Raw genomic sequence first — 6,193 nt, 5'->3', positions numbered from 1 at the left:
AAAGAGAAGATGGGGACAAGGGAAGGGAGGGATGATAGAAGAGAGGGCAGATTGGTGATAGGGGCAATCAGAATGCTCGGTGTTTTGGGGTGGGGGGAAGGGACAAATGGGGAGAAAATTTGGAACCTAAAATTTTGTGAAAATGAATGTTAAAAGTTAAATAAATTAATTAAAAAAAAAAAGAAAAAGAAATCTGAAAAAGAAAAACAAAACACTAACTGAAGTGTTGCTCTTGCAGTTCCCTCCAGAAGGGGAAGAAAAGTAACCTGAGCAGCAGTCCTAGAAAAATCAGTGTGAAGGAAACTGAGCTTCACATGCCTGGTGGGAGATGTCCCATTTATGATCTTGTTTGGTGTCCCAGTAAAAGCTGGTATGAGCACAGTCTTCATTAAGGGGAAGATCACCTGGAACCTGCTCAGTGCTCTACTCCAAGTGACCCTCTTTCCCAGACTCCCCTCTGAATGCCAGTTCTTGTCCTGGGGAGAAAAGCACAACCATGTTTCTCTTTTCCAATCAGTAGTGAACTCATGGCTGCTGCTTTCTGGTCTATGGGAAATGGTTCAATCAGGAGGATATGAAGTTGGCACCAAACACAAGTGGACAGCTCCCTCAGGGATTCATACCAGATGGCAGGTAGGCTGAGGAGGAGAACTGCTAATACCTATAAACCCAAAGGTTTATTCACTGAACCAGGTGAAAGCCGTTAAGGACTCCAACAGATAGAATAGGGGTCATCTTCACTGAAAGGATGGGCCTGGTAGCTCTCCATGCTCCCTTTAATCCAGATCTGAGCACCAGTTTCTTCTATTTCTTCACCTATGGACTAAAACATATAATGGAACCAACAGAGCCCAGAGGCAGATGTGAAATTCCCATAAAGGTATTCTTAAACTTACTACCAGTCTCAATTTCTTCATTCTTAAATTGCACTGAAAGGTAAAAATTTCCATACATTCTTACAAGCAGACCCATTCTCCCACCCCAGATGACTACTGACAATAACGCAACAGATGCCAGGGAATCCCTCATCGTCTTGGTCATGGCAGGGATGAGGTGCATATGGTCATCAATGCATTGGTCACCAGGACTCTAGCTGCCTCTTCATCTGCTGTTTCCTGCTCCTAGCATCCATCAGGTCTTTGACTTTGTCGTTGCAGTGCATGGTGCATCAAGCCAGGCAGTCCTGGAATTTTTCCAATTCGCTGATCACAAGATCTTGTGATTTTGCCAAGGGAACATGGCAGCGTTCAATGCACTGATAAACCTGCTGCATGGAGGCCTGGGTATCTACAGCAGCTAACTCTGTACTGGAACATGGTACCCTGCATCTTGAGGATATTTTCCCACTCCAGGCTTTCACCATGGTGTCCACCACCTCCTGCACCCACAGCTGCTATGACTCTGCCATGGTGTACATTGGTACTCCTCCAGCTCCTCACCTTGCCCTGCTCAGCCCCAGCACTCTAGCCCCGCATCTACATGGAGCCCTGAGAGCACCTCCCCGCTCAGACCAGCTTCTTCAAGTCTTAACCTGAAAATGGACAGTGTCAAATCATGCAGAGAGGTCATTAAGGAAGAAAATTGAGAAAATGTCATGAGTGTGGGCAAGTAAGAGCTTACTGGTGACTTAGGAGAAAGAACTGAGTGAATGGTCTGGAAGTCAGATTGCAAAGGATTGAGAAGTAAATCAGGATAGAACAGCAGAGGCAACAAGTGTAGAGTTTTTTGAAGCAGTTTGGCTATGAAAGGGAAAAGAAAGATAGTAAAATGATTTGAGGGAATAGTAGAGTGAGTTTGTAAGGATGGAAGTGACTTGGGCATGTTCATAGGTAGCAGCAAGGGAAGCATTAGATAGCAGAGAAGGCTCAGGAGGAAATCCCTAACACCTTTTACAAAATGTTGCCTCTCCTGGCCCCTAGCTCTTGGACTCATGCTGGTCGTACTTTCAGTACAGCCCTCGTGAGACCATATGGGGCAGCAAGACTCGGGTTCTCAGCCAAGGGTGGAGAAGGAGATCAGGGACAGAAAGGTGATTCAGGTACTATGAGCAGACAAAGAGTCCATACCAGAGGCCAGAAGAGGAGCTGTGTGGCCTGAGTGGACCATAAACTTAGCAAGAGGTAGAGGGGTAGCAATAAAGCTCAGGAGGTCAGGATGCTGTTGGGAAGACAAGCTATGGTAACCATTCCAATGCACTGAGTATTGGTCATATTCCCAGTGAAACCCAACTTCTGGCTTCCAGCTAGAAGATTTCACATCAGGCAGCTTCTGTTCAGATACTTTTAGTGACGGGAAATTCATTTTCCCCTAAGACACCCTCCTTTCATTATTGAATGGTTCTAATTGTTAGAAATAGCAAAGATGATAATGTTGTTCAGTCATTTCAGTTGTATCTGACTCTTCATGACCCCACTGACCTAGTGAGCCTCAGCTCCTGTCTATTAGGTTGTTTGTTTTCATAAACAAAATTTAAATGGTGCAGACACCTATCTGCCATCATTGGGTTTTCTTTCTTTCTTTTGCTTTTTGGAGGGAGAAAGGCAAGACAGTTGGGGTTAAGTGACTTGCCCAAGGTCACACAGCTAGTAAGCATCAAGTGTCTGAGGCCAGATTTGAACTCAGGACCTCCTGACTCCAGGGCTGGTGCTCTATTCACTGTGCCACATAGCTGCCCCATCACTGGGTTTTCTTGACAAAGATACAGGAGTGGTTTGTCATTTCCTTCTCCAGCTCATCTTACAGAGGAAGAAACTGAGGCAAACAGAGGTAAGTGACTTACTTGCCCAGGATCACACAGCTAACAAGTGTCTGAGGTCACATTTGAACTCACAAAGATGAGTCTTCCTGATTCTAGACCAGGCAGTCTATCTACTTCACCATCTAGCTGCCCAAAGATGATGATAATAGTTATAAATAATATCAGATAATTTATAAAATTCATGTAATACCTCAAAGATCACTTGACTTGTATTATTGCATTTGAGCCTCACAACCCTGTGATGTGGGTATTACAGGTTGATAGGTGAGAAAACTGAGGCTCAGAGACTTTAGGTGATTTGCCCATGGTCACAGAGCAAGTCAGTGTCAAATGTGGGATGTGAACCCAGATCTCAGTTGTAGGAACAGCACTCTATCAAGGAAATCTCTTTATTTTGAGTCGAAATCTACCTCTTTATAACTTTATTCTCCACCTTGGCCCCATGCTTCCCCCTCTGAGGCCAGACAAAACAACCTTGCGCCTTTTCCCATGTAATAAAGCTTCTCTTCCCTTGAGTGAACGTCCCTAGACTTTCAACTAATCTTTGCATGACATCATTTCCAGTTATTGTCTCTCTCTTTCTCAACCTACACCCCCCCCCTTTCTATTTTCTATAGCATCAAGTCTAAACTTCTCTGCCTGACTTTCAAGGACTCAATCTAATGATTTTATATTTCCCTTCTGATTTTCAGTGGTGCTAACACACACCAGCCTTCCCACCTACAACCCCATCCCTCCTCCCACTGCATCATTCCCACCTTCCTGCCTTTTCCCACAACAATACCCTGCATGGAACAACCTTACCAGTCCTCTTCATCGCTTCATCCTAAAGACCTGGTTCCCTCCTCTCAGTTTCCTTTTTTATATGATGAAAGAACTGACTAGATAGCCTCAGAATTCCTTAACAGCTCTAGTATTCTGTAGTTCAAGGCCTCTTCAAGTCCTAACATTCTGAGTCTCCATTTTAGGATCCTTTGTATCATCGGCATCAAATCTTTTGTGATCTAAGAGCCCTTCCAACTCTAGTACTGCATGTTCGATGTTCTAGGTCCTTCCTAGCATTGCCTTTCTGTACTTTTTATAACAAAGTCCTTTGTAGCTCTAGAAGATCTGCTATTCCATGTTTTAAGGTTCCCTCAATCTCTAATAATCTATAATTATAGTTCTAACCATGACTCTTGGTTCTGGTCTGAAGTGAGTGAATCTTGTCTCTAGCATCCCCTTTCAGAGCTTTAGCCCTACCAACACTTTCCTATCATGGCCTGACCAAGGGGGTGTTGGGGGTGATGGTGAGCCCCAGCCCATCTATTATGCTGTTTGCTCCAATAGACAAAATTGTAATGGTGCAGACACCCATCTACCTTCACTGCCTTTAGCCTGGCTCCATGTACTGACTGAAGTAAGTCCCTTGGCTCTCCTGGTCTAAGCAAAGCATGAACTCCTTCTTCCCTTAAACTCGCTGAGACACAGGATGGTGATGGTGATGATGATGACAACATCCTCAACAAGAGATCTTGGCAAAGATACTGAAGTGGTTTGCCATTTCCTTCTCCAGTTCATTTTACAGATGAAGAAACTGAGGCAAACAGGTCACAAATGGGGTCACCAAGACCAGACATGCTTTTACAACATGACTATCATGGAAGTGTTTTGCATGACTATACTACATGTATAACCTATATTAAATTGCTTGTTTTCTCAATGAGAATTGATGGGGAAGGAGGAAGGGAGAGAATGTGGAATTCAAAGTTTTAAAAACAAGTTTTAAAATTGTTTTTATATGCAACTTGGAAATAAGACATATAGCCAACATATAGATACGAATCTATCTAGCCATACAGGAAAATAGAAGGGAAGTGGATAAGAGAAGGGGAGGGTGATAGAAGGGAGGGCAGATTGGGAGAAGGAGTAATCAGAACACTCACCATCTTGGGGTGGGGGAGAAAATTTGGAATTCAAAATCTTGTGGAAATGAATGTTGAAAACTAAAAATAAATAAATTAGTAGATTTTAAAAAGAGGGAAAAAAGAGTAAGACATGACTAAACAACAACCAGGTGAACCTCTGGGTAGATAAGAACATATGTGATGATGCCTTCTCTGGGCCTGGAGATGACAGCCATGCTGCCTTACCCTAGGCCTGTTGCATAGTTCCTTTTCCCTCTTGATGAGGGGCAGTGGATTGGACAGGATGCCAGTCATTCCTGGAGGCTGGCTATTCCACCAGAATGTCAGCTACCCTACTAGGATACCAACCTCCACTTCAACATTTCTAGCTATGGGGAGTTCACTACTTTCCTCTGTTGCTGAAGTTCTCCACTGATTAGAAAAATGCCTCCTCATATTCAATGGAAATTTCCTGGCCTATAGGAAATTCCAAATGCTAATTTATTGTGTTCAACTAGGTCATATTTCGGAAACCTTAGGGTAAATGGATGCAAATAAAATCAGGCAAGGCACTGGAATTTCTTTTTTTACTTTTAATTTTATTTATTCATTTGTTTTTAGTTTTCAGCATTCACTTCTATAATATTTTGGGTTGTAAATTTTCTCCTCCTCCCTCTGCTGCCCTCCCCAAGATGGTGTGCAATCTGACATAGGCTACACATGTACAATTATATTAAACATATTTCCACATTAGTCATGTTGTAAAGAAGAATTGGAACCAAAGGGAAAAACATGAGAAAGAGAAAACAAAAAAGAGAGAGAGACTAGTATGCTTCGATCTGCATTCAGACTCCACAGCTCCTTCTCTGAGTATGGATAGTATTTTCCATCATGAGTCTTTTAGAATTGTCTTAGATCTTTGTATTGCTGAGAAGAGCTAAGTCTATCAAAGTCAGTTATCATATAGCATTGCTTTTACTGTGTACAATGTTCTCCTGGCTGTGCTCACTTCACTCAACATCAGTCCATGTTAAGTCTTTCCAGGTTTTTCTGAAGTCTGCCTGCTCATCATTTCTTATGGAACAATAGTATTCCACTATATTCACATATCATAACTTATTCAACCATTTCCCAATTGGATCCCCTCAATTTCCAATTCTTGGCCAACACAAAAAGAGCTGCTATAAATATTTTCGCACATGAGTTCTTTTCCCATTTTTGTGATCTCTTTGGGATACAGACCTAGAAGTGGTATTGCTGGGTCAGAGGGCATGCACAGTTTTGTATCTCTTTAGGCATAGTTCCAAATTGCTCTCTAGAATGGTTGGATCCATTCACAACTCCACCAATAATGCATTAGTGTTCTAATTTTCCCACATCTCCAATATTCATCGTTTTCCTGTTTTGTCATGTTAGCCAATCTGATAGGCATGATGTGGTACCTCAGAGTTGTTTTAATTTGCATTCTTCTACTCAATCATGATTTAGAGCATTTTTTCATATGACTATAGATAGCTTTTATTTCTTTGTCTGAAAACCACCTGTTCAT

The 6,193-nt window shown here is 42.4% G+C and overlaps 1 pseudogene; it reads right to left on the bottom strand.

Annotated features, from left to right (window-relative positions):
• Positions 1 to 703: 703 nt before the first annotated feature.
• On the bottom strand, positions 704 to 1,408 carry LOC140518721 (protein FAM136A pseudogene; annotated as a pseudogene).
• Positions 1,409 to 6,193: the final 4,785 nt, after the last annotated feature.

The sequence above is a fragment of the Notamacropus eugenii genome, chromosome 1, assembly GCF_028372415.1.
Source record: "Notamacropus eugenii isolate mMacEug1 chromosome 1, mMacEug1.pri_v2, whole genome shotgun sequence".
Taxonomy (NCBI): Eukaryota; Metazoa; Chordata; class Mammalia; order Diprotodontia; family Macropodidae; genus Notamacropus; species Notamacropus eugenii.
Note: the sequence above shows the minus strand (reverse complement) of the source record. Positions and strands in the feature narration are given on the sequence as shown.